Source organism: Mauremys reevesii, linkage group 3 (genome assembly GCF_016161935.1).
Source record: "Mauremys reevesii isolate NIE-2019 linkage group 3, ASM1616193v1, whole genome shotgun sequence".
Classification (NCBI taxonomy): Eukaryota; Metazoa; Chordata; order Testudines; family Geoemydidae; genus Mauremys; species Mauremys reevesii.
In genome coordinates this window covers 136,712,095-136,739,188 of record NC_052625.1, presented here as the reverse complement: position 1 = coordinate 136,739,188, position 27,094 = coordinate 136,712,095, and the positions used below count along the sequence as shown (strand labels likewise).

The 27,094-nt window shown below is 40.7% G+C and overlaps 2 long non-coding RNA genes across 3 annotated transcripts in view; one reads left to right on the top strand and one right to left on the bottom strand.

The window, feature by feature from the left end:
- Window positions 1-10,889, bottom strand: part of LOC120400204 — a 31,808-nt gene extending 20,919 nt beyond the window's left edge. Inside the window, exon 1 of the long non-coding RNA XR_005595598.1 lies at window positions 10,820-10,889. This is a non-coding gene — a long non-coding RNA (uncharacterized LOC120400204). The remainder of the gene's footprint in view (window positions 1-10,819) is intronic.
- The window catches only part of LOC120400202, a 300,141-nt gene continuing 283,016 nt past the window's right edge, over window positions 9,970-27,094 (top strand). Inside the window, exon 1 of one of the 2 annotated variants that reach the window (XR_005595595.1) lies at window positions 9,970-10,074. This is a non-coding gene — a long non-coding RNA (uncharacterized LOC120400202). The remainder of the gene's footprint in view (window positions 10,075-27,094) is intronic. The other variant, XR_005595594.1, reaches the window with a different exon arrangement.

Below are 27,094 nucleotides of genomic sequence, written 5' to 3'. Positions count from 1 at the left end.
GCAGAAATATTTGGCTAAAAATGGAAATTTTCTAAGATGTTGACAGTGCCATTTTTCAAAAAAGGTTTTTTTCTGTCAGAAAAACTTTACTTATGAAAAAATCTAGTTACAATAATGTTAATGGACAGACATTTCGTAACTTTATATATACTAGTGATTAACAGTCTGCATTGTATTTCTTGTGACACTTAGAAACTTAAAATGTAACTCAGAAATTTAAAAAAGAAAATGATTTTTCTGTCAGTTTCTCTGCTGTGTTTCTATTAGTATTGATGGACCACATGCCTTCATTTTGTTTACTTTCCTGCTAATGCAGGCATTCATGATGTCAGCTGGGATGTTCACAGCTTGGGGAATACTGCCTTTTACCTAATGGCTAGAGAGCCAGCACTGACACTTTGCTCTCATTAACTTTTGTGGGATGGATACTTCTTCAAAAAGAAGTAGTTGCGTTATCCAGATGACACTTCACAGCAGAGTATATTAATTTTAACAAGTTAAAATGTTGGTCCTCAATTATGCTACTATTTCTCTATTTAAGGGTATGATTTAAACAAAACAAAAACCCGCAAGGAAATTCAAGTTAAGGCTGACAATCATCTATCCAGAACCCAACTTATACATCACATACAATATGGAAAATCAGCTAGTCTTTTGAGGGGCCCCACATGCCTAGGCACATAAAGCATATTAAGGACAGGATGGCCACTTGTATTTTTTTTTTCTCTCAGATTTGTTCAGTTTGTCTTAACCCTTCAGTGCTGCCAACTGATGTTTTGTCAGTTACAGTTTTAATAGAATGCCAGCACATTCTTGATGCTTTTGGTTGCCATGGATAAATGTATTTCTTTGCTTTTTCTGGAACATTGTGCATTATTAAACCAGTTACCATTAACTTACTTTGTTACACACAGTTTAAATATGACTTTTAAAGTCTTATTTCTAACATTTTATTTTGTTAAAATGAGCATTTCCAAAGTCAGGAGACACTTTAACAATTGTTAAACTTTTCCTGGCAACCTTCAAAGGTCAAAAGCAGCGGCGGGTGACACCTAAAATTCAAATGTAATTAAATGGAGATTTACTGGGATTGTACGCCAATCTCCCAGTAGCTCAGAGGTGACATAGTATCTAACCTTTAACGATCCCAGGAGAGGGTCAGGTGGATGTGAGGATAAACTGTAAACTATACCGAGTACTCTAGTGTAACTTCTTAGTAAAACACCATTCGCTCTCACTGCGGAATTATGAGTTTGCATTCAGCAAATTAAAAACAAAACAAAACAAATCCTCAATCTCAGGCATGTCCTCTAAGTACAAAGTTGATGTATTTATTTAAAGCTCAGCTCACGTGGTCTGTTCTTGGATCATTAAACTGAAGGACTTGTACAGTCATAATTTTTAATGAAGCATGTTAGAATAATTATGCTAATTTACAAAGCACTAGAATCAAATCAAGTGATCAAAGTTTTCATGATTGTTATCATGTGTTCCTAATACCACCCCCCACCACTGTTTCCTGGATACACTGTAGCCAGGGCCTGTCTCAGGCATGTAGTTGGAAATTGGCACTAATCCGTACAGAACATTAAAAAAAACCCACTTTACACTAGAAATGAAATACATTTAATGTTACGTGTGTATAGTGGACTCTATATGAGTTTGAAGGTAATATAGCTCCAACAGACACTAGCCTAAATACAGTCTACAATCAATACTGCATTCTGCCTTGACAGAAAGCTGAATTTTTATCTGTTAAATGTGTGAGCTTGGGGCAGCTCTGTGTCTGAAGTGGTTTAAATCTGAAATGTGATGTGCTGCAAAGAAAGTTGATTGACATCTTTGTTTATTGAAAAGTATTACATGAACAACAAAACACGGGCAGATACAGAACACTCCATTGCAAAGTGCAGCTGTGTTATTTTTCAGTCCTATGTGTTATGCCTCTTTGATGCTTGTCTGCAATAAAGCCAGAGGATATAAAACAAACAAGAATCCTCTTTGATTCAATAGTCAACAATTTGGACAGGGGTGACTTTTTTAAAATTTATTTTTGTAGGCTGTGGGGACAGAAGAATTTTCTTTGAAAACCAGATAGTTTTTTGTTTGTTCTTATGGTTTTGAACTTTAGAATAAATTTAATAAGCAAACAAACTTATTTAAGTGTTTGAAATATTGTTGTGTGCTCTAAAGTGAGAAAAGGGCATTAATGACTAATCTTAAAGCATTAAACATGCAGAATAAGGAATTAAGTTCCATTTAGATTTTATGTTAGAATAATTATCCCCTTCAATGAAATTTTCCCATGTTTTATTAAAGCTTTATTATGTCAAGGTAAATAGAGGTTAATGCTGCTGTTACTACTTCCAATGAAGTATTATCTTTAACGTTGCTTTAATAAAATAGTGGCAAATTGCACAGTAGGGGTAATCACCCTAGGCTAATTTAGAGAGTTATAAAACCTTCTAAGAACACACTGTAGTTTAAAAATAGAAGTCTCAGGAAAACATGAAATGTAATGTAACTTGAATTTTTTTTTACTCATTAAGAAAGTCCATAGATACATTTTTTTCCTTAAGTTAACTTCTGTTGTTGGTAATATGTACATCGTGGAAAAAACTAGAGCTCTGCTCCGCAGTATTCAATGCCTTCTTTCTCTCTGTGTCCTCAGTTACTTCATAGTTTTTCATGATTTACCCATTACAGAACATACATGTGATTAAACAAAATAGTGGTCTATCTTTACTTCACTAAAGCCCATGGGCTCTTGCTGTGATCAGCACTGAATGCAATCACATCTCTTCTATTTCTGTGTTATGGAAACTTTAGCGATGCACTACTGACTGAATTAAGCATGCCATAAGAAGATAGTGACTTGGATGCAGAGGAAAGTGTGGAAGCCAGTAAATAATTAACAAGGTTTGAAGAGGTCTTAATGAATGTTAGTTAGCAAGAGTCAGGCCATACTGTAACCCTAATGACGTGAGATTTGTAGAAGCAAGATAATGTAAGACAGAGTGAACTGTGTGAAAGTATTACGACCTTGCAATGTGCAGTCTTGCTTTTTCTAGTGAGATAGCAGAAAAGCTTATGTATAAACAAAATGTAGTTGTTGCTTTTTACTGTCTGTATTATTGCTAGAAATTGTCTGAAACAAAGGTATAAAGGCTTGATGTAATTGTTTACCAGTTGAGAGACCTGTCCAGGACCCTGTGTCCTATGGCACTCTCTCCCTCCATGGTAATTACTGGAGAAATAATAAAGTATTTAATTTTGCTGCACCCAAACAAAAAGCGAGAACTAAGTTTTTCTTCGACAATAGCAAGCCTCTGAGACCCAAATTTAACACCCCAGAATAGATCAACTTTACAGGAAAATTGCATGCCTTTGGTTTGTGTGTGCCTCTGCTCTGCAGCAGTTATTTATGAGGTATAAGTCCATCCAGTCACAAAGGACTTTTACAGTCTACCAGCTCCCTATTATTTTCTTGTGTTCCTGTGCCGTTGAGATCCTATGCGCCATACATGTTTTTCATTCAGGCCAATATATAGAAGCACTAACCTTTGCCCTTACTTCTCTTGAAAGAGCCCTTATACCCTGTTTTACTAGCTGGATATGTTTCTTTACAAGTGGGGCCTGGATCATCTGCTAGGATTATCTAGGCATATTTCACCTAATCAATTCCCTGCCCTTGCGGGTGTCTTAAGCATCGGTGGCACCTCCATCTCACTTGTTCTCTGCCTGTGGAACACCACAGTATAGTCTCCTGAGAACTGAAATACTTTAGTCTAACTAAAAACATTGAGCTCAATATGGAGGTGTCTAGTCTGCTCACTCAGTGACAATGATTATCCCTCCACCTGCGGTGAGTCATCCCTCAGGCACGCTGCAGCAGCCTATCCCCGGGCAGGGCCCAGGCCAGATGACCCCCAGGCACAGGTATATCACTCACACTACCAGAACTGTAAATTAGTCTGTGCAACAACACCAGTTAGCTAGGAACCCTCCTGCTGCATTATAGTGTTAAACTCCCTAGGCTTCCAGCTTCTCATGGATCCATTCCTATCCCAGTCTTGCCCAAGCCTTGTTACAACCAGCTTCAGCCTTGTTCATACCCCATTCCAACCTTGCTCCAACCCTGCACCTGCCTCCTGATGCCCAGGTCCTTGGACTGGCTCCTGCCAGGCTTTGACCTTTGCCCTGCATCTGGACTATGACAACAATCCTGATTTGACTTGATTACAGACTCTGACCCTAGTACTGATCCCTGATCTATCCCTGAACCCTGGTTTCAGTGCTGCTCAGTCCAGTCCTGACTCTGCGTCCATTTTTGACCCTTTGTACCTGTTCTTGACCATCACTCCAACTACCAACCCTGACTGTCTAGAACCCAGAGCCTGACAGTTTGCACAGACTTCCATACCAGACCCCAGGGCCTAGATGAAACACATGGGTGCTGGAGAACCCAGAGACAGTGTCTTCACTGCAGAACCAAGTTCTTCAGCTGCCGTTAGAGAACACCTCCCTCCGAGCAGAAGTCTGGATCCCTCCGGGACCTTTGGGCCTACCTATAGCAGCAGCCGCAGAGTGTGGTCCAAAAGCCCCCTTGCCAGATCGGTTTAATGGCAACGACCTTAAGTTTCAGGGGTTTATTAACCAATGCTGCTTGCTATTCCTGATGCAGTCATTTTTGTACCAAAGGTGAACTACAAGTGTACAGTAGTATCACCACTCTTGTAATGGGCTGACCTAATGGCTGGCCACTTTGAGGATTTCATCCACTCCTTCTTGTTAATCTGCAAAGTCCCCAACTGAGCCCGCACTGCTTAAGTGGCCCTCCGCTAACTCATGCAGGGTCACTGACCCATCTCTGCCTACTCAGCCCCAAACTGGTGTCTGGAACAAGGCAGCCCAGATCTAACATTTTTGTTGGGGACTGAACAATGCCATAAAGGACAAGCTAGCTTAGGTCAGTCCCCCTGTTTGAGTTGCAACCCTACATCAAGCTCCATATAAGAATCGATAACTGGCCGCTTGAGTGTTGTCTGGAAAAGAAACGGGCTTCCATCCATCCCCAGCCTCATATCGAGGGCCACTTGTGCATGCCCTTTGCTCAGTTCTGGACCAGAGACCATGGAGATCAACACCATTAGGAGGTGCTCCATAGACAAATAGAAGGAGTACTAGCACTGAAATGATCTCTGTCTGTACTGTGGAGAAGGTGATCACTTCACCTCAGCATGTCCCCACAAACCCAACCCCACTATAGTGATGGGGAAACCACCCTGTCCAGCCCCAGAAGAGGGATTGCAGCTTGACATAATCCAGAGAGCAAGTTCCCCAAATGGGTCTCCTGTGCTGCCGACAGGTGTCCCTCACCAGTGGACTCCCACCAACCCCACCAGCAGATCCCTTTCTAGCTCTGGGACTCAGCTACACCCAAAATAAGTTGCACCCCACTTAGACTGATCAACTGCGGAGCATCCAGCATCATTATGGACTTGATCTTTGCCCAAGAAACAACTTGCCCCTACAGAGTCCCAGTGCCCCTGCATGTTGAACCCCCCCACACAACAAGCCTCTGTGCAACCAGATTCCCCCACACCTAGACCCCCCTGCTGAGCTGCCTGTACCCAGATTCTTCCCCATAGAATCCTCTCACTCTACACCTGGATCCCCCATCCCACTGAGCCCCTCCACACTTGGACTCTGCCTGCCTCAACCCTGGTGCAGCTGGCACAGAGGGGCAGGGTCCCAGGGTGTTTCTGGGGCAGGCCCAGGCCTTGTGCTGTGTCAGGGTCAAGTGCAGCATCACCACAGAGTCAGTGTCCCCCGGGTGTGGAGGCTGCAGAGTGATCTCTCACCTTCACGCAGCCCATGGCCTGTGCTGCCCACTGCCATGCTGGAGTCTTTGCATTTATTTACTGACGAATGAAACTTGAAGAATTTTAAAATATTGTACACACAATTTTTATTTTTTTTTGGCGCAGAATGCCCTCAGGACTATAAAATGCAAGAGAAATGCATGATTAATCCAACTTTGAGATTAATTGATTTTCAAATAATAACTTGTGCTTTGTAAGAAGGCTCAATCCTGTTGAGCTATTCTGAGTGCTTGTCTCCACCCTTATAAGCAATCTCAGTTGGAAGCTTCAGTAGAGTTGTTCAAAATGTTTGTTTGTAATGAAACTAGAAGCCATGTGAAACTTGCTTGGTTATGGGTTTAGTTTCAAACTTGCAACTCAGCTTTTGTACATTAACAGTGTTGCTAAGAGTCATAACCTCTTGCGGGAGCCTTGTCCCTCTTGTGTGAACATAGGCCAATTTATTGCTTTGCACTGTAATCATAATGTGGTTTCACAAGGCTTGCACAGGAAAACAAATGAAACTCACTGATTTTGCTTCCAATTCACTTTGAAATATCAGATTTATTCAAATCTGAAATGCAAAAGCAAACTCTGGAGGTGTGAACCCACGTGGACTGAAGAGAAAATGTTTTCATGAATCCTAGAAAGGGATTTGCAGAGGTCCACTCTTCATTTCTTATCTGGCTGGAGGGTGACCTAAACCAAGTTTCTACTCTCCATAGGATTTTTTTTTGTGGGCAAGGAGCCATTTTTCTCATTGTTTCACAAGCTTTAATGCCAGAAAGGTGATGCATAAAACTTTAGTGAGGATTGAAAGCTATTTTTAAGATGAAAAATATTCAAAGCATGTAGGAGCCCAAGTGTCTGTTCCAGGGACATGTTAATGCATTTGAAAGGATATTAAAGCTTAACACAGAGAGGGGGGAAAAATCCTAGTGGCAAAATGGAAAACTGCTTAACAGAATTACATCTGGAACTTTGTGTATTTGATCTGAAAAAATAAATCTTTTAGTTGCTCACATTAATGCTGCATGTCAGTTTGGGAGCTTTTAGAGACTTGGACACATTTCATTTTTGATTCATATGCTGTGATTGTGCAACCACAGAACCACAGCTCAGGACTGCTGGTGACTTGTGTACGGTATGAGGATTTGTCTAATATGCAAAAGTTAAGACAGTCATTACATATAGTAAAAAATTACCATGAACTTTTTCCCGAGTACTCAGTTGCTAATAGCAGTCATGGCTTGATTAAGGATTCTTCTCAATTTAATGCTTCCCTTTAACTTGCATCCTTTTGTGACTGACGTGATGACCTAGACAAAGCCCTGGTTTCTGCCAAGAGAGACCAGATTTGATTTCTGGACTAAGGGAAACCTTGTTTCTCTATGCTGACTGGCCAGTTAGGAGTGGCATTCAGCCCTTACAGCATAGGCCAGACTAGAGATGGCTGGTAATCTTTCAACTAAATGTTTTTTCATTGGAAAATGCCAGTACATTGAAACCAAATATCAGGAATCAGAGCCTGCAGCAGAGCTAATCCTCAGACAAACCTAACAAGCATAGCTGGCCTGCAGCAAACTGCCTGATTGGCTTTGCCACCTGCTTGCTGGAAGAGACAGCAGATCAGCTCTTAAACCAGCAGCAGCACCTTACTGTCTGGTGGGCGTCGGCACTGAACATTGTGACAACTCTCATGTTGCATTGGTCCTGCTACCCCTGCCTGGCTTGACATCAGTAACTGGACACGGGCAAGGCCTCATTTCTTAGGAGAAAGCCAAACGTTTTGTGTAACTGTGGCATAAAATAAATATTACTAAGGGAGTAAAAACAAAAATGACATGGAGTTTAGTAAATAGATAAAGATTAATGTCCTAAACTGGAGACAGGTCCAAATGGTTTAGGGTTAAGATGTATTCTGCAAATATGGAATATTGTGCAAAGATAGTCAGTTTGTTTGTGTCAGTGTTATTGAATTTTACCAATCTGCAGTTACCTGAAGGATTGTGTCTACTACAATTTGGTAAATATGGTTAAAAACTGTTGAAAGGACTTTCTAAACAAAAATGTGTACTTTAGAATGGGTAAGAATGCCAAGGCAAGGAGCGGGGGCAACTATGCCGAAAGAAACTTAATGGGATTGGCATGGGAACTGTTTAAAATTGGCACGTTGCTGACAAAGATGCTGTGGAAACTTGACCAACTACTTCAACAAAAAATCGCAGCAAAAGTACTGGATCCATTGAATGAGCAAAACCCAGAACTCATTAATAAAGCTTTAACTCAATATAATGTAATTGCTTTTTAAAAAAGTATAAAATTAAGTCCAGTGTTTTTACAACATATGTGCTATGTGTGGAAGGGGAGGGGCAGAGGCAGATTAGGGGTTTGTGGGCCCTGGGCCAGAGCAAGTAGGGGCTTCTCCCCATCCCTTTTGCCTGCAGTCTCTTCCCCCGCCCCCTGCACTCCTGCTGGGGAGTGGGGTCAGGACACAGGAGCAGGACAGGGCATGGGGTGCTCATTTTTCCAGCCCCCACCCCAATTGGCCAGGACCCCAGCATAGGCCCCACTGGCTAATCCACTACTGGTGGTGGTGGTGAAATATGATATACAAGGTGAAAGCGGCCTTAAGTGATATGAAGCAAGAAAACTTGCCCTCTTGTATTGCTACAGAAAACGTACACATTTTATATGAGAGGTGACACCAGTTGGTGCAGGATAAGAAATTTTAACAAGAGTCCAATGCAGTGAAGTTAAATATGAAACCACTGCAACCCATACAGTGTGAAAAGTTTGTTTTTCCCCTTCTCAAATACTGTTGCATGGTCTGGAAAGCCCCCAACTTGTATGACTGTTTGCACCTGGGAGATGCTTACAGACAGAATTTCTGGCACATGAGTTCACCCTGGGGGGAACCGTCTTCAAATTGCACAGTATGGTGGAGACTCTGGGATGGTGCAAAGTAAAAACTATCTGTGCTGGTAATTAGTGTGTGGTTGTTTGAAATTGCAATCCCTTGTACTTACATGCAATAAATATTACAAATTAGAAGGGTTGAGCAAAATTACTACCCTCATATTAAAGGAAATATTTATAATCTCCTAAGACACCTTTGTATGTTCAAACTTTACAGTCACAGGGCAGATTAATGCTCATCAGAGAACTTGAAATTAGCCAGCCAGAAAGATGACTTCTAGGGGTTTTACACCTTGGGATAGGTCACTTTATTCACAGCTGGGCAGCACCCCCTTTTAGCAGTCCTGGGGATTAGCTCAGTCAGGCCAATGCCCCTTCCTGGGATTACACATGGTCATTTTCTCCTCTGCAACCCCTTCTCTTGCGCTCAGGAGCCATAGCATCCTCTCTATAGGATCACAGAATATCAGGGTGGGAAGGGACCACAGGAGATCATCTAGTCCAGCCCCCTGCTCAAAGCAGGACCAATCCCCAGACAGATTTTTGCCTCTGGTCCCTAAATGGCCCCCTTAAGGATTGAACTCTCAACCCTGGGTTTAGCAGGCCAATGCTCAAACCACTGAGCTATTCCTCCATGGTTCAACCCTCCAACCAGGTCACTACTGTGGTTTCCTGTTGAGGGAGCATATCAAATTTTCTGCTTTCCAACAGTCTCAGGCAGTCTTCTGATGCATTGCCTCACAGTGCCATTCCTGCAGCAGCTGGCAGGGGAAACCAGGCCCACCCTCCACTCTGGGTTCCAGTTCAGGGACCCTACACAGCAACCAAGAGCCATTCCCTGCATCTTGCTACCTTTCCCTCAGCCACTTTCATACTTATTGGCCTCCCCCACTCCTTTAGGTTAGCCAGTCTCTTCATGCCCTCCTCCCAGGGAGTAACTTTAGACACCTTAGCTTTCTCCCAGGGAGTGACTGCAGCCTTCCTTCCCTACAGCCCCCTCTGCTTCTAATTTCCTGTATTTTGTAGAAGCCCTACCTATTTTTCCCAGGCAAACTTCTCTCTAATTAGCTGTCTCCAACCTAAAGCTTCCATATTTGCAGCCTAATTAACTGATTGGGCCCACCTGGCCTAATTCAGCTCTTGCAGGGCTAGTGTGGGGAGCACACCCCATCACACACCTGAACACCTCAAATTACTAAGCATGAGGATCATACACTGTAAGGTGGTCTGTAGTTCTTACAGTACAGTCAGTCACTGCCTCCATATAGGAACATTTCTCATGGTCATAGAGGTATGTTTGTGGCCAAGTACATTGCTGATTTGCCTTTCATATATGTAATGTCATACTTAAGCTGTACCTAATATAGGGTTTGCATTTGGACTTTGCCATACTTCTGGTTTATCCTTAATTTAGGCTAATATTTTAGAGTTCTCTAGTTCATGTTAAGAGGTACCAGCATTTCCATTATAAAATTCAATTTTTAAAAAATGTATGTGCAGTGCTTGTCATTAAATGAAAAAAAAACACAAAATTGCCAGCAGATAAAACTTGGATACCACAGGTTTTTTTGACTGCTTAAAGACTATGGGAAAACTGTAGCATCCTAGATGGTAGAGTGCTAACTGTTGGCAAATACTGAATTTTTAATGGTTTAATGATGACTAGTACTAGTATGCATATGTAATATTTTGGCACCAGGAACTATACTGTTTACTTGTAAGGATTAACATGAAGGCAGTAGTAGCAGTGAAGAAAACTATTCTTCTTCAGACAAAGATTTAGTTGGTATAGACTGCTTATGCTCAACACCCAAAAAGAACTGCACCACAGCTAAGTTTGAGCATTTTCCCCTATTTTGCCTTCAGATACATTTGTAACACTATCTGTAGTCATGTCTTTTAGTGACTGCGCTATAATGTGCCAATGTACAAATATGCTTTGGGATGAAATTTGCTGTGTGGGTCCTTAGTGGCAAAGCATCTCTTTAAAAGTTAAATAGGAAAGCAAAACAAATCTAACTGGCAAGCACACATACCTGCATACATAGAAGGATTGCTTCAGTTTCATATGCCTTTAGTGCTTGAGATAAACAGAACTTGTAATGCTATCCTTAAGATTGCCAACATCATTTTTAGAGCTGGCCAGCAAGACTACCGTTATAAGCCTCATTAACTCCACTCAGCTGGACCCCTGCACCTGCAAGGAAAGCCGTTGATGCAGGCCTCCACCTATGTGAAGTCAATTGCAGGATATATCTGTATGGGAATGTGGTTGGCTTGTATATATTTTATATATGTAGGTGGTGCTGTTTTGGTATCTAAAATGTTTGCATAGTAATAGTGGTTGCCATTAATAAATGAGCATTTGACATTATTGAACTTCACCATTATACTTAGGAATATAGAAGGTACTGTATCTGTGATGATTGTGTGTGGTAACTATTAATAAATGCTGACTGCTTAATTGCTTCTACTACAGCATGTACTGTAATTTGAGGTAATTATTTCCTTATAAAAAGTATTAGTTTTCCAGTTCATGGTGTTTTCTGGTGAAGGGAATAAACTGTGATCCCAAAAGGAGAAGGAATTTTGTCCTGCTTTTTTAACTGTTTTTAACATCTCTCAGTGGTTTGCCATAGGGGAGTTATTTCATCTCTGCATGTGTCTGAGAATTTCATGCAGGGCAGGCTGCTGTGATGGTATTCACAGTTCTAGAGGGAGAGAAGGTTAATTTTCATCGTGAAATGTTGAACTGTCCTACTGTAGAGGTGTGAAATATCTCAGGGGACTGAGCTTCTAGCTGCAGCTACTCAGAGCAAGAGCTTCATATGAGACATTTGACTACTCATGGCACTAATAGCATGTGAAGCATTTGGGGGAGGAAGTACTTTCTTTTTTGAACATACAATAATATCTCTTAAAATTAAAATATGATATTTCAAAATAAAGCATATGTGATATTTGTGATTTTATTTTCAAATTATTTGTGTTCAAAATCCTATTACTGTAATTAGAAGTTGACCTTGCATGCTGTATCTCAGCCACTGGGCTGCACTCTAGTATAGTGGCTTGCAACCTCTTTATTTTGCCATTTATCCACAAGCCATGAAATGGGTGAAACACCATCTTGAGACCCATGGCAAAGTATTGTGGAATTTGGAGAAACAGAAGAAGCAGTGGGAAATTTTAGAATGCACTGGTGTGAGCTTAATGCTGCAGGGTACTCAAGGCTGCTTGTGTTAAGAGTGGGGGCTAGGTTTGGTGCTGGTGGATTTTCTTGGTCTAGGTAGTCGATGCTGGATTGGGCTTCTCTTCCTTCCCCTCCTCCAACAGGCATAGTGTTCAGCTCTGGGATAGCTGTCTCCAGAGCTTCTATGTAAGCCTTGAATGATTAATAACTAATTCCTCCTGACCCTATGAATCTCTGTTTATCCCCAGACAGGAGCCACCTAGGAAGTAAAGATAATAAGGATGAGGTTCATGTCGTGTGAGACACTGTGTCTAAGGATAGTCAGATCAACCAAGGGCAAGAATTCTACTCCCCTAGAATAGAAACTAAAATGGCTAAATAAGAGTATTGTTAATTGCCTAGGCAAGAATTTCTTGTGATTTCCATATGGATAAAACCTTTTTCTCTCTCCCAACCCATCTAACCCCTCCCCCTCCAAACAGTTGGCTGTGGCTACACTTAGCACTCAGTCAAAGCACCAGCGCTGGGAGAAAGCTCTCCCAGCGCTGTCCGTACTCCACCTCCCTGTGGGGTATAATGGACAGTGCTGGGAGCCGCGCTCCCAGCGCTGGGGCTTTGACCACACTGGTGCTTTGCGCTAGTGCCGCAATTTGCAGCGCTGGAGAGGGTGTGTTTTCACACCCTGCTGCAGTGCTGCAAATTTGTAAGTGTAGCCAAGCTTAGCAAGCAGAGTAACACCCTGGTATGAGTGGTGGTCCATTGCACACTGTTAGTGAATAAAGAGATGGGTGGGGAAGCTGTGAGTTAATCAAAGTAGAAGTAACTTGCTGTGAGATTGTAGATCAAATAGGGCAAACTGACTGTCATCCCAAGAAATCCAAACCACATATCCCATATGGTGAATGATACACTTTTTACCTTGTAAATCAGCTATGCTGTGGTTAATCTGTTTTGCCTTGTCAATAAGTCTTTCACCCCAAATTAGAAACTGCACATTGCTTGTCTGGCGAGCCAAATCTGTATCTTTCTGTATTTGGATAATGTCTCTTGTTCTGTTGCAAACTCCTATATAACATGAAATATTTACATACAATCAGAGAACGTATGAAGTTCGTCCATCAAATTTGGCAGATTGGCAGGGATTTTTTTGGTTTTCACTGTAAATAATTGTGGCACAATAGGAATTGTATGGCACAAGGAGGAAAGATTTTTGAAAGGTATAAACCAGGGCTTAACTTTAAATTATTAAAAGAAATTGCTTAGCAAGTGGGGAAATCCAAATAATAATGTGGGTTTGAAATGAATCAAACATTTTAAAAAAACCTCCGATAAGAAAAGGAGTGTATAACAAATGTCTTCAATATCTCCATCTACTAGATACAGATGGAAGCAGCAGAGAAATTGAGAGCTAAAATCTGAGCACTCAGTTGATACATGTCCAATAGAAATTACAGGGTGGCCTCCTCCTACTGAAGTCGCCATGTGGGACCCCAGAGTTAACTGACCTCAAGAAGCTGCGGACTCCTAAGTGTGGCTGATGCCTGGACTCTCCTCGATTCCAGGGCTAAGAAGATAAGAAGTGGCCTGATTTCATTTCAAAGATTGTATGTCCCTTCCTAGTCCTTAATAATAGTAACTGTAGGGTATCTTGCTAAGCCTGCACTCTAGTGAATCCTCAAGTAACCACATTTTAGATTTTTAAATCCAAGCAAATTGGCCTAATAGAGATTTGAACCATAACTTCAAGCAATTGTTTTTGATATTCCCAAAGGGATGAATTTAGACTAACCCTTCAAATAGCAGGAACCAAACATTCCAAAGTGCCTTAAAAACAAGTACATCTTTCCTTTTTGGAGAAAAGCTAAAAAGGTGATTAATGTGGTAGTTACTAAAGAACTGATGATCATAAGTAAGTGTAATAAGAAATCTTTGATATTCATTTCCTTGTTGTATCTGTTGAACCTTAACCTTAGTCAGTGATAGTTGCTTGGAAGACTCCATTGGTTTGTTCAGTACATACCTAGAGCATTAGTTGTGCCTACACTTGATCAGGGAACTGTTAATTATATACTAATATGGTTCTGAGTGAATTAATAAATTGTTGATTGGTTAAGAATAACCAAGAATCCTGATTTAAGAAATATTTTTGCCATTGAAAGCTGACCTGAAAAGAACCCAGCATTAAATTTTAGTAAGCTAATGCTCTCTGGGCCGAATAAAAAAGGGTTTATCCTATTAGATCTCATTCTTTATTGGTTATAACATTTATCCAATTGGCAAACCTAGCTTATTAGATTTCAGCTTTAAAAACTAACTGGCACCTCAGCAAATTCATAAAGATGGACCCCTTCTCATGCTTACCTGGGCGCCCCCCCGCCCTGAGCTGAGCAGGTGAGGTAATAAGAGGAGGGGTCTTGGGAGTAGGATTGCATGTTTAGAGTGAGAGCAGAGAAAGCAAAGGTGAGGTAACAGCTACAGGATAGAGAGTGGAGGGAGCAAGTTTCTCCTCTTCTGCCTTCCAGAGGTTCCTAATTAATCCTATGGACCACAGGATTCTGACAGTATTTTTTCCCCTTCAGACAATGAGGTTTAACCCACCAAGCACCACCTCATGACCCATCTGATCTATTTAACTTTAGTATTCTTATTATTGAGGTCCAGGACTTCTAGGCATTACATCCCACTCAGTCCATGCATGGGGCACCTTTCAATCATAAACCTGAAGACAAATATATAAATATATCTGTTGTATCTAGCTAGCTGCACACAGCTACCTGAATTTGTTTGTAAGTTTGTTCCTAGGTGCTTTGAGTCGAACTACAATTCCCAGGATGCTCTGGGGGGAGAGGGAGGCAAGAGAGGAGAAGGAAAGAGACTGTGAACTCTGTTAGAGAGTGAGGGGAATAAACTTTGCCTTTGCTGTTCTCAAGTTCTCCAACCTTTCCCCAAGGGGGTTCAGGTACAAGCCAAACTGGCTCTGAGCATAAAAGGATGGAACAGAGATGTAACTTATCCAACTGCCTCATGATACCTGCTGTTGCTCCCAGGGAAACTTCACAGGCCTACAGCCTGCTGCTGTCTGCAACTGCAGCTTGCTGAGAAGAGAAATTTAAAGGTGCAGTGTGTATTTTTTTCTTAATGTTCCTTTTTCCCAGGTGGCATATTCCTCTGCCGTTCTGAGTACCCCAGCTGCACTACCAACATAGTTTTACAGGACCACTTGGCCCTTTCTGTGACTATCATTTCTTATCAGCTGATTCTTCTGATGTTTCTTGCTCAGTTCATCAGACTTCTCCAGCTTGCTTCCATGTTTATTACAATGATGCAAGTTCTGCCTCCTCTGTTCTTTGTGCCTATCCAGGAGATCATCCGCTCCCAGGGGAACAATGGAAGTCTTACTTCAGCTACTATATACTTGCTATAGGAACTTGTATAAACACTCTGGAAAAGCAGAAAGCCTTACTGCTTCATTGTCTTAGTCGTTACTGCTTCATTGCCTTGGTCCAATGCAATGAATCATCAAGCATCTCCCTCCTGTTACCAACTTACAACAAGATGTGACTCCATATGATGCTGCTATACAAGCCTTAGATGATCATTTTAATCCTCTACTCAATATTGTTGCCCAACACTTCAAGTTCTATTCCCATGTACACGTGCCTCACAAGCCCATTGACCACTACATAGCTGCATTATGTGAGCTGAATGTAACCTGTGAATTTGCCAGTTTCACAGATGAAATGTTTAGAGATCAAATTGTCATGAAGATGAACAGTTCCAAGATTCATGAATGAGTCCTCATGATAAAAGGACTTACCTTGGAGAAAACCATAGAAACAATCCATCAAGTGGAAAGTACCATCTACTGTGCTAAATCACTTTTCAATACACCAGATATCTTCCAGCCTGTTTGGTTAATGAAGTCCAATACAAGAATTCAACTCACAAAGCTCCTAAGTCTACATCCACATGCCTTTACGTTCCCATGCACCAGCTTGCTACCAATGTTACAGATGATGTGACCCTGGTTACAAGGCGGAGTTTGAAGGGCAGCCAACAAATCAGTATGCAAGAAATGCAACAAAAAAGGAAATCTGTAAATCTGACACCAATGTTATATCATAAGTTCTCACGGATGAGGATGATTTGAATGTGACAGGAAATCACCACACTACTCCACACTGACACATGCGAGACAACAGCCATGAGACGAGGATGTTAGTGGATTCTGGTTTAACCGTACTCTATAATTCCCAACCAACTCTACACTGTGCTATTTGTCAGCTCACAACTGGAGTTGCATCCTCCAGACATATACCTTGGAGTGTCAGATGGATCTCCCATCCCCATCAATGGCTATTTTACAGCTACCCTCACATACAAAGGCCATGATGACCACAGGGAAATCTGTGTAGCCCAAAAGGGACTCTCTATTTTAGGATGGAATCCTCAAAGGGATCTTCACATGGTATTAGATTCAAATGGCACAAACTGTCCTGCAAACTGAGGATAGGATACAACCAGGAATCATCTCCGACTTTCCAGAAGCTTTCACTGATATCACAGGTGTTGCAAAAAAGTTCAAGCACAAGATCCAGCTAAAAAACAATGCAGTGCCTCTACAGCATAATGTGTGAAACATACCAATTGCACTGAGATTCCTAAACTATACAAAGCAGATATCATCAAACTGATTCATTAGAATGGGTTTCTCCTATCATTCTTGCCAGGAGATCTAATAGTGCTATCCTTTTCTGTCATTGAGAAAGCAGCTCTGGCATGTTTCTGGGCACTTCAGAAATTGCCTGTGGGGGAGAAGATTTATCTTAAGATCTGATCACAAATCTCTTTCAGCTTTATATTAACCCCACATGGGGTTGGACTAGCAACTCCAAGAATTGCCAGATGGGCCACTAAATTAAGTGACTTTGATTTCCAGACAGTGTATCTTTCAGGTGCCAAAACACCACTGCAGATTGTCCATCTCACCTGCCTATACATTATCATGAGGGTGCAACAGAGGAAGATGATACCAATCTCCTAGAACTGGAAGGGACCTTGAAAGGTCATCGAGTCCAGCCTCCTGCCTTCACTAGCAGGACCAATTTTTGCCCCAGATCCCTAAGTGCCCTCCCCCTTAGGGGAGGGATAGCTCCGTGGTTTGAGCATTGGCCTGCTAAGCTCAGGGTTGTGAGTTCAATCCTTGAGGGGGCCATTTGGGGATTGGTCCTGCTTTGAGCAGGGGGTTGGACTAGATGATCTCCTGAAGTCCCTTCCAACCCTAATAATCTATGATGAAGAGACCCTCATTACAAAAATCTCTGCTATAACTCAAGGAGTGATCACAGTCTCAGAGTGGGCAACAGCCGTGAGTGAAGACAAGGTACTCCAGGATCTAAAGACTTACTTAGTTGACAGTTGGCCTTAGAAGATGACGCCTGAACACTTGCAATCATATAGACACGTATATCACGTGAGCTGTTCCTTGTGGATGGGTTTTGAGAACAGACTGTCTTGTTATGCCTACACTTCTGAGAGAATGATTGATTTGCGTGGCATATGAGGGATATCTGAGGATGAGTCTAACCAAAAGATGACTGTGACAAGGCTTCTGTGAACAGGGATGGAAAAGCAGGTTGAAGAAATAAGAATTGCATGGCTTGTGCTAGTAGTGGTAAGTCACAGAAAGCCTTCAGCATTCCTCTCACACCAGTTGACAATCCCAACTGTCCATGGGAGAAACTGTCTCTCAACATAACAAGACCATTTGAAGAAGAGGCCTGTTGTGCAAAGATTTGCCTTAGTGATGAGAGACTCTCATTCAAATTGGCCAGAAGTTACAGTCACTGGAAACATAGCCGCTGAAATAGTGATTAAGTTCATGTAATTGGATTTTTCAGGGAATTGGTAACTGACAGTGGAAAGCAACTGACCTCTGCTAAAATGCAACACTCTCAACAGCAAGTATGAAGCAAAAAACTGTTCCTTTGTACCAGGGATTGGCAACCTTTGGAGGGCCGGGCCGGGCCGGTTTGTTTACCTGCTGCATCCGCAGATTTGGCCAATCGTGGCTCCCACTGGCTGCGGTTCGCCACTCCAGGCCAATGGGGGCTGCAGGAAGCAGCAGCCAGCACATCCCTCTGCCTGCACCGCTTCCCGCCGCCCCCATTGGCCTGGAGCGATGAACCGCGGCCAGTGGGAGCCATGATCAGCCAAACCTGCGGACACGGCAGGTAAACAAACCGGCCTGGCCCACCAGGGTACCTACCCTTGCGGGCCGCGGGCCAAAGGTTGCCAATCCCTGCTTTAAACCAAGCAAGAGCTAATGGTCTAGTTGAAAGAATGAACAGACTAATGAAAGAAAGTTTGCAACTTACCAGTTTGCAAGCGAAACCATGGAAAGAAGCTTTACATGATACACTGTTTGCGTACAGGATCATTCCACATTCAGCAACAGGAGTATTACCCTTTGAACTCTTATGAGGCCACAAAGCCGATACGCAACTTACTACCTGTCAAGGGCTTACACGTTCTCCTTTTTCAACCACACCTTCTTCTGATGAAAATATTTGTGAATACGTTAAAAACAAACAGGAGAAATATAGTCAGTATACAGATCATAAGAAAGGTGCTAAACCTCACAAGTTTGTTTGTGAAACTACCATACAGTCTCAAAAAAGGATGTTGAAGATATTAATGTCCTTTGCAGGTAACAGATATCTGAGAAAATTCTGCTGTATTAATAGCTGAAAGAAATGGAACGCTTCAAGATTGTCCACAGCTCATCAGCAGCTGAGAATAAGAATTATGTAACTATAAGCCGACAAAGTAGGCCTAAGAGGTCAGTTGAGGATCCCTGTTCCACAAGGGGAATGCTAAAGTGTCACAGAGCCAGTGTAGCCAGCCTCCTTGTTGACCTTGGAGGACGGGCTGTGTTTCACAGAAGGGGACATGATCAGTGGGCCACTACAGTCCATAGTCCTTGGCCAGGATAAAGGCCCCTTCGGGACCATGGAGGGTTATAAATTACAGCTTACTTGAGACTGCCTTAAGTTATTAGGGGGATAAAAGTGAAACCAGCCTCCAGCAGCCCAGGAATTGGGAGGACACAGAGATGACTTGAAGTCAACTTTGTCTATGCCAGGTCCTATACTCGGAAGAGCTTAGCCAAACCTGAAGAATGGGTCCAATATGTAGATTTTATTATATATGCAAAATGAAATGTGATGCCTATATTTCAAGTTGCCAAAAAAGCTTTCATTCTATTGGGTCTTTTTCAGTGGCTTGCAAATTTGCCAGACATTAACATTTTGGGCTGAAGTTTCTCAGCTCACATATTAATTTTGGAAGAACGTTTGAGTGAAAAAAAGTCATTTTCAAGAACAAAGATATTGAATTTTTTCCATTATTAAAATTTGTTGTGACTTTGGGATGGCTCTACAGCATCATTGTGATGTGGTACAAATTTGGTAGGAGCATAACCTTTAGATTGCAAATGTGCCTTTTGTTAGTCCTGTTAAAATCTGTTTTGGTTTGGCTGAGTTACAAGGTTCTAAGAAAACATATTTCAAACATTCACTTATAGGATTATTTATTAAACAGTCTCCTGATGTTCTTTTGGCACTGTTCATAAGTTTGTATGTAAGCTTAGTAGAGATTCTTATTCAATATAAAGTTACACAATATTCTTTTGGCTCTGTGCATGTGTTTGAAAGTTAAATGAAATTTCTTTTTAAATGTGTAGGTTCCTGTGTACATATTTGGTTGTGATCTGTGAGATAAATTGTTTTTATTATGTACCTTTTGATTACCTTACCTGTCTTCTGCCCACTAATTTACTGGATTATTTCTAAATTTCCTAATGGCAGAAAAACTTCAAATAGCCAATATTAAAATAAACCACCCCAGAAGTGTTTCCTAAAAATATTACATTGTGAAAGACGGGCAATATTATTGCCTGGACCCCCGACAGGATGGCTAGATCTTCAAAGGGTATAAATAAGTGCAACTCTGTTGACTTCACTGTCAATGGAACAGGTCAGAATCTGTTCTGGAAGCCTTGAATCATTCAAAAGTCTGAAATTTTCTTTCCAGTGGCATTAAAAATTATGTTTATCCCTGGAATATTATAAAATATTAGATCTTATAACATTATATACAGAAAAGCTATTTTAAGAAACTCTTAGTGATTTTATAAAATGTAGTACTTAATCGCTTAATTGCCATGAATTAGAGATATGACTTTACAGAAGGACATACGTGTAAATTAAGACCTTTTTTTTTAAATAGTAAACACTTCAAAACTAGTTTTTGTTTCTTTTAAAATATTTTGGTATAAAAATGTTTCTAAATTTTTTTTTTTTTGCTGGGGTCCGGTAGAAAAGCGTTATTTATATTCATTTCAGATTAACTTCATAACTCACTTATGAATTTACCATTTATGAATAGTTATCCCAGACTGAAGGATGTTTTGGTTCCGGCCAATCTCTAACTATTTGTAAAGAGATTATTCATTAGAAAAGTTAGAAACTGTGTAGTTTCCATGTGCACTTTCATTGTTCCATGAAAACGTAATTAACAAAAAGAAACACCTGCCCCCCTCCAGTTTTGTAAAAATAGCAGGTTTTTTTACTTTGAACTTGAAACTAATTTTGCAAACCCATTGTGAGCTGTTAATATATTGATGCATATGTAGTGCAACAGCTATAAAATCCCTTTGAGCGAGAAATGGAGAAAGATCTCCAGATTCAAGTAAAACTTACTGCTTTGTTATCCCAGCATGAAGAATCTCTGATTCCCTACTTGTCTGCTGTGTTTAAATATTATAACTCAAATATGCTTACATAAAAGGTTATTGATTGGAAGAATCACTTGCTTTTTGTGCATTAGTTAATCAGGCTGCTGTTTTGAAATCTGTCCAGAAACCCACAGTGGAACCCTTTCTAATCCATCTGTTTAAGTCTCAAATGGTTTCTCTGCTCCACTCACTTACCAACACTGCTGGAATGTTAGTGCTTTATGATTAAAGGATATTGTTGTTCTTTTCATCCATCATACTAGAGTTTGCTATTAATAATACAGCTCCTTTTTTTTTCTTTTAGGCTGTTTCCTTAAAAAGCTGGTCAGATTTTCTGTTATTTTTTATCTTGTTTTTCTTCATTCAGATAGGTTAGTTTCAGAAAATTAAATTAGAAGGGGGGATGGGGGAGAAATCCTATCAAGGCTTCCTCAAAAGTGTTTGCTGTTTTCAGTGGTTGAAAAATGAACCGGAGAAAGACAAAGGAAAATTAAGCTAGGATAGGAGAGCTGGAAAGATGGAATTGTAATAAGAGAGACCAAATTGTACAGGATATCTATGACTATGGAAGCTTGTGTAAATTATTACTTCATACTTACAATAATATCTGAGAGGGTTTTTTTAGCTCTCTTTGCAGTTACTTTATGTTCTGGGAAAATCTGTTTGGTTCTGTTTCTATTAAGCGATGTAATAGTAATGAAAAAGTGCCTGCTGTTCTCCTGTAAAATATTTAACCTGTATCTGCATGTAACTGCCATTCAGATAGCATATCAGATAAAGTAAAGAATCTTTTTGGCTTTCATACAAAGCTAGCAGTCTGAAGAAATAATAAAAAGAGAACGAGTACTTTTAATATTTGTTATAGATGGTTAAATAGGAAAATTCCACATAAGGGAATTTATAAATAAGGTTGATGTGAAAGGTCTGGTTTAAGCCTCAATCAGAGGGGACAAGTGTCATCTTAGAATGTTCATCTGTGGGACAGGAAACCGACAAAGCAAAGCCCTGAGAACATGCTGGGACACTTCATATTCAATCCGCAGCCCTATAAAGAGATGAAAAATGAGCCTTGTCCAAAACTCTTACCTCAGCACCCAGTGGCAAAAATAAAATGTAGGCTTGGGACGGGTCTCTTTGAAGCTGATTTAAAAAAAACAAACCCTCTGTAACAGGCCTCTGGTGGTTACAGATATTGATCGTCAGAAAGTAATCTGTTCAGGTTTGGGGGCATGCCAGTACAAATTGTGGAGTACATTCCTTCCTCTCCAAGGACATGTTGAGCTTTTTATATTGTCCAGGCTGGCTCACTTGTCAGCTGTCTACCTTATTTGTCATGACTTATTTCCCTTCTTGTGATGGTAGTGAGGATGTATACTTAAATATACTTTTTAAAAAAAATTAAATATTGTTAATCTAGTATTCTTAGCCTGAGCCAAAGCTTTTTTCCCCCATTTTTTTAACCCTCATTTTTCTTCTATAATCATTATTTGATCCCCTCTGGCTGCCTGCTACTTATTTGTAGTAGTACCATTCATCCATTGAGACCTTTCCATCTGTCACACAGCTTTGCTTTCTCTCCCCATAAGCTTTATTCTCCTAGTGTACTGTGTTTGATTTTGTTTTTGTTTAGTTGCATGTTTGTATGCTCTTTTTAATACTTTTAAAATGTTTTGGTATTCTGAATGAATATTATTAGAGAAGACAATGAAAACACACGAGAGATGAGCCTAACTTTAATTGCAAAATTAGGGGAAATAAACATCCAGCCAATGTTCCCAATAAAGTAATAAATAAAAAGAGAACCAAGCCGTAACTGTTAGCCAGGCCCTCCCCTCACTGAAGTACTATTGTCACTTTCAAAAGCTTGCTAGTTTAGCTATAAATTATGTCAGAATTTGCAGCATTCCCTATACTTGCCACTAGTGATTATAGGGAATAGCTGGAGGGAAATGGATACAATGAGAGACCCATTCATTTAGGCAGCTAAATAATGTATATCATTAAAAGTGAGTCTTGTAAACAGCAAATCTCTTCCTGACTAAAATGGGAGCTGAATCAGGCCTTGCATCTTAAAATTAGATTAGTAGGTTCTACACAGAGGTTGAGTATGAGAAATAATTATTTCTTTGGCGCTCTGTGGGTGATATCCTGGCTCTACTGAAACCAGTGGCAAAATTCCCATTGTCTTCCAGGAAGCCAGAATGTCTCCCCATTCATCTATAACTTGCGTATTTGTAGCAATTATGGTGATTGATTTAAATGGAGTGTTTAAAATTTTGGGGTGTATTTCAAGTATATCTTAGTGTTTGTGAGTGAGCACAACTGGAAGCTTTCTCACTCAGCTCTACTAATCCACCTCAGAGCTGACTAGCAACCTCACCCACATGTCATTGATAAGATAAAGTCCATCATGAACTGAGCAGTAATGATGTCATGCCTTCAAACATACATAAGGGAGATCTCACCTGGTGTCAATTCAGTGAAGTCAAGTGTGCTATGACAATTAACACCAGCTGAGGATCTTTCCCTATATTGAAGCCATCAAACCTATTTTATTTCTGACTGTCAATAAGCTGGGCTTCTTTGAAGTGCAGGAAATGTTGACTGACCTACTAGTTTACCAAGTTCTCCTGGTAATAACTATATTGTCTTACCAGTCTGTACTACTTCATCTCCTAAACAATTATCTTCAGAATGTTTGTTTTCCATTAGGAGCTTAACATCTAAGCATCTAAATATCCTAACCAGCATTTGTTTGATTTAATATACCCTAACATCTAATTAATGAGAAATAACACATAGCATTTATGTAGCACTTTATATTTTCAGAGATGCACAAATATTAACACATTAATTTTAATCAGGGAGGAAATTTTAGTAACTGTCCCCATTTTACAAGTGGCAAAACTCAAAGTGAACGATTAAGTGACTTGGCCACAGAGTCATTGACAAAGTCAGTCTTACAACTCAAGAGTTCCTTACATCCAGCCCCTTACCCAATCCAGTAAGCCACACTGCTTCTCAGATATTTCTGAATAAACACAGAATTAAACATCTTCTGCCTCGCACCTTTGCTTTTAGAATTCCACCAACCCAAGTCTAATGTGAAAATTGTTGTAGGTATCCATGATTGTGGTATGGTGTGGGGAAATCCTTGTCCAGTTAAAAGTACCTTCACCCTCTATCAAGATAGCACACGCACATATCCACGTATATAAAATTTGTGTTTTCTGGCTGTACAGGTTATGAGAATTCCATAAGTAAATAGGAATGGATACTTGGTGTGCTCATTTGTATGAGTTCTTATTTGGAGGTTTTAGGGTTTTTGGATTTTTTATCTTGTTTGTGTCTGGTCTCCCAATTTATCTGGACTCCCAAATTTCAAGGAGGAGAAAGGAGCAGTTGGGGGGCTGAATGGCTTTGATTTTGGCCAATTCCTATTGGCCACTGAGGTCTCTTCTACACTGTGCCTCCCAGTAAAAATGGTGTAAGATAGTCCTCATTTCTAACCTTCACACATTTGTCTGGATGAATTCTGAAAGTGACTAGTAAATCGGAGTGTCAGTCATGAAAATACTGTGGTGCTGTGCTGAATGTGGTGTGGCAAGTGCTGGACAACAATGAAATTCACTTATGGCATCGTGTGTGTGTGTGTGTGTGTGAGAGAGAGAGAGAGAGAGAGAGAGGGTGCGGGGGAGAGGGAGGGAGGGGACCTGGCCCAATATAGTATATACCACTTTTGATTTTTGTACATGTAAAATGTAGCAACTTTAACATATCAAACTAGTGAACGATAATCCAAGATGACACTGATCTTTACAGGAGCAATCTGAATGCAATTAATCAAATATTTGATCAAGCAGACTTTTATTCAGCAGAGATGATGTGGGACTTTTATTCAGAAATATTCTTCCACAAACATACATTATCTCATGCAAACTGCAATAAAATAAAATAAAAATCCAACCTTCCATTTATGGATGACATCCTTCCTATATTCCTCCTGCAATGTGCCTGGGTCATACAGTGTGATACCACCCAGGCACTGACAGGATTTTGTGCTAAAGCCACTGCCTGTTTCTCTCTTCCCCCCCCCCCCAGCCCCACACCCTCTCTTCAAGACTCTCTAGTGCCATAGACCAAACTGCTAGTGTTAAGTGAATGTATTTGACAGGAGTTAGGTCTTTTGGGCATTGCAATAGGTTTTCCTCATCTTGGCATGTGAAGATTAAGAGTGTTCTTTGACACCAGCAACAGAGAATGTGAGCACAGCAACTTTCAGGGCATCAGAAGTGTCAGCATAAGGAACAATCAGCAAAAGTAGACTGTGTTGAGGTAATTTTCCCACACTATGTCATAAATTCAGCTGGCTCCTGTTCTTGTGAATTCTGGGCTGACAGCACCTCCCTCTTTGTTGCTAAATATCACATAAAGTGTTCTGTCAGCATCAGAAGTTGTTCAGTCCCCCTGTGTAGTAAAATAAAAAATATAATCCTTGTGTCTGTGTTTGAAATCTGAGTTTAAATAAAAACACACAAACCTTTCTTACAGTCCAAGACTGTGTTTTGGAGGTTCATTTTTTTACAATATTATGCAGTGTATGCCATGTAGAAGAGCTGAAGGCAAAAGATACGTAAGCTCAGGTACCAAAAATGGCAGATCTGATTCCCATTGAAACGAATGGCATTTCTGTCAGTTGCCGTAGACATTAGTGGCAGCAGTATCCTATTATTTTTCTGTTTGTTCGAGTTGGGATTTTTTCCTGTCTTTTTTGTTTTGAAAATCCTAGGTAATTCCTACAAAAAGATGTTAATAGAACATTAAAGTTCCATTGTTAAAATCTCAGAACAATTAATATGATTATTGTTACTAATATTTATGTAGACCCCAACAGTCACAATGAGGCTTGGGACTCCATTGTCAGAGACACTGTGATGGCTTTGGTCACAGAAACCCCTTGGGACTGTCACCTGATGTGCTGGGATTACTCTGAATCCATTTTCCCTGCCAGCTTGGGACTCCAGAACCCTGTCTTGTTGAGCCAGACACACTAGCCTGCTGCAACATAGACCCAGGGTCTGAACCATGCCCCCAAAGCTGCCGACTTTAACCAAAAACTGCTCAGCAGGTTACTCTCCTGCAGCACCCAGATACCCAGCTCCCAATGGGATCCAAACCCCAAATAAATCCATTTTACCCTGTATAAGCTTTATACAGAGTAAGCTCATAAATTGTCCACCCTCTGTAACACTGATAGAGAGAGACGCAGAGCTGTTTGCTCCCCCAGGTATTAATAACTTACTCTGGGTTCAATAATAAACAAAATTGATTTTATTAAATATAAAAAATAGGGTTTAAGTGGTTTCAAGTAATAACAGACAGAACAAAGTAAGTTACCAAGCAAAATAAAACAAAACACGCAAGACTAAGTCTAATGCATTAAGAAACTGTTTACAGGTAAATCTCACCTTCAGAGATGTTCCAATAAGCTTCTTCCACAGCTTAGACTCCTTCCTAGTCTGGGCCTGTCAAGGTTCCCTCCCGACTCTGAACTTTAGGGTACAGATGTGGGGACCTACATGAAAGACCCCCTAAGCTTATTTACCAGCTTAGGTTAACAGTAAGCTGCCACCACCAAGCGTGTTCCGAATTTTAAGGGAGAGCCACTTGGAACTCTATTATTGGTCCTTCTGGTCAGGTGTCAGCTAGGTATTGTGAACTTTTTAACCCTTTACAGGTAAAAGAGGAATTAACCCGTAACTGTCTGTTTATGACAGGGCCCAATCCTTTCTCCTGGTACAGTGCTTGTTAGCAGACATCTTAGGTGGAAACTAGGGGTTTTCTCATTACTGCCATCACCTTTGTTCTGTTCCACCCCCTTGTATAGCTTTGGCACAAGGCGGGAATCTTTTGTCTCTCTGGGACCCCACCCCTCCTTCTAAATGGAAAAGCACCAGGTTCAAGATAGAGTCCAGTTCAGGTGACATGATCACATGTCACTCTAAGACCTCCTTCATTATCTAGGAGCTGGCTGACATGTACACAGGAAGGCTTGCAGGTAAACAAACCCATTCACAGTTCATTGATTCTGAAGCACCCTTAATGGCTTCCACTTAATATGTTTACATCAGTAATACAAGTTTATATCTTATTCTCCTAACTCCAGATATAGAACGTGCAAACAAATAGGATGAACCCACTCAGTAGATCATAAGCTTTGTAATGATACCTTACAAGAGACTTTTTGCATGAAGCATATTCCAGTTACACCATATTTACACTCATAAGCATATTTCCATAAAGCATTATGGAGTGCAATGTCAC